We start from the raw sequence: 467 nt of genomic DNA, 5'->3' as shown, positions 1-467 counted from the left end.
TCCCACCCCCTGCACCAGACAGGGAGAGGACAGCGGCCAGCAACCCCGCCGGGAGGCCGCGAGGGTCGGATGCTCGCATCCCCGCATCCCCCCCTGCTCCCAAGAAGGTCAGCGCAGCACTGCAGCACCGCAGCCATCCCCACCCCATCCCCACCACCGCCGCCGCACCGGCCGGGGAAAGCGGGGAAGGACGTTTTTTACGCCAACCATGGATGATGGACACAAGCGCGGCCCTTTCCTTCCCCCCGTGCAAGAAATAACCCCCAGCCCCTCCTGGGATGCAGCTAAGGGAACATGTCAGGGGGGCAGAGCTCTGCCGGTGCAGCGGGATGCTCGGTCCTCCGGGATACAGCCCCGGGGGAAGGCGGAGGGAGGGGGGGGTGCAACACCCCCCACCCCAGCATGCAGCCCCGGGGGTAGGAGAATGCGTTTTCCCATACAACGAGCCACCCCCGGGTTCCGGCCCC

This window comes from Charadrius vociferus, unplaced genomic scaffold (genome assembly GCF_000708025.1).
Source record: "Charadrius vociferus isolate BGI_N301 unplaced genomic scaffold, ASM70802v2 scaffold1506, whole genome shotgun sequence".
Classification (NCBI taxonomy): domain Eukaryota; kingdom Metazoa; phylum Chordata; class Aves; order Charadriiformes; family Charadriidae; genus Charadrius; species Charadrius vociferus.
This window is presented reverse-complemented; position numbering follows the sequence as displayed.